General features: G+C 42.9%; 1 protein-coding gene across 1 annotated transcript in view; it reads right to left on the bottom strand.

The window, feature by feature from the left end:
- Nucleotides 1-494, bottom strand: part of LOC119590845 (zinc finger protein 628-like) — a gene marked incomplete at its 5' end in the record, with an annotated part of 14,132 nt that overhangs the window by 12,776 nt on the left and 862 nt on the right.

Below are 494 nucleotides of genomic sequence, written 5' to 3'. Positions count from 1 at the left end.
TATTAAAACTAATTAATATATCACCATGAAACACTGCCACTGTGTAATGACACTCATTCCCAACCCCATCCGCGCATCTCCATTATCTGCTCCTCTCCCCCCCCCCCTCTCTCTCTCTTTCCGTCTACGATAATTCAAGAAAAAGCAAACAGATGGAAGGAAGTGAGAGCGAGCCGATAAAGCAAGAGGTGAGAGAACCGACGCTAATGACGGCCGTTAAAACACGTGACACATGAGCGAACGAGATTACGTCATGACAAACCGATGCCCTTTTTTTTACGAACGCCCTTTTCGAACGCTGAAAACCAGTCATCAAATTAATACGGACGAAGTGCATGTACTGTGTCATCATATGGAAACACGGAACAATTTGGGATAAAAGGGAAGATTTAAGAAAGATTTACCGGCATGAAATATCAAAGATCAAACTCAACGACCCGGCCAGATAACGTGTCATATTAACGACAATTAAACAGGACCTTTAAATTCGCAAC

The sequence above is a fragment of the Penaeus monodon genome, chromosome 27 (assembly GCF_015228065.2).
Source record: "Penaeus monodon isolate SGIC_2016 chromosome 27, NSTDA_Pmon_1, whole genome shotgun sequence".
Classification (NCBI taxonomy): Eukaryota; Metazoa; Arthropoda; class Malacostraca; order Decapoda; family Penaeidae; genus Penaeus; species Penaeus monodon.
The sequence above is the reverse complement of the archived record's forward strand: the minus strand, read 5'-3'. Positions and strand labels throughout refer to the sequence as shown.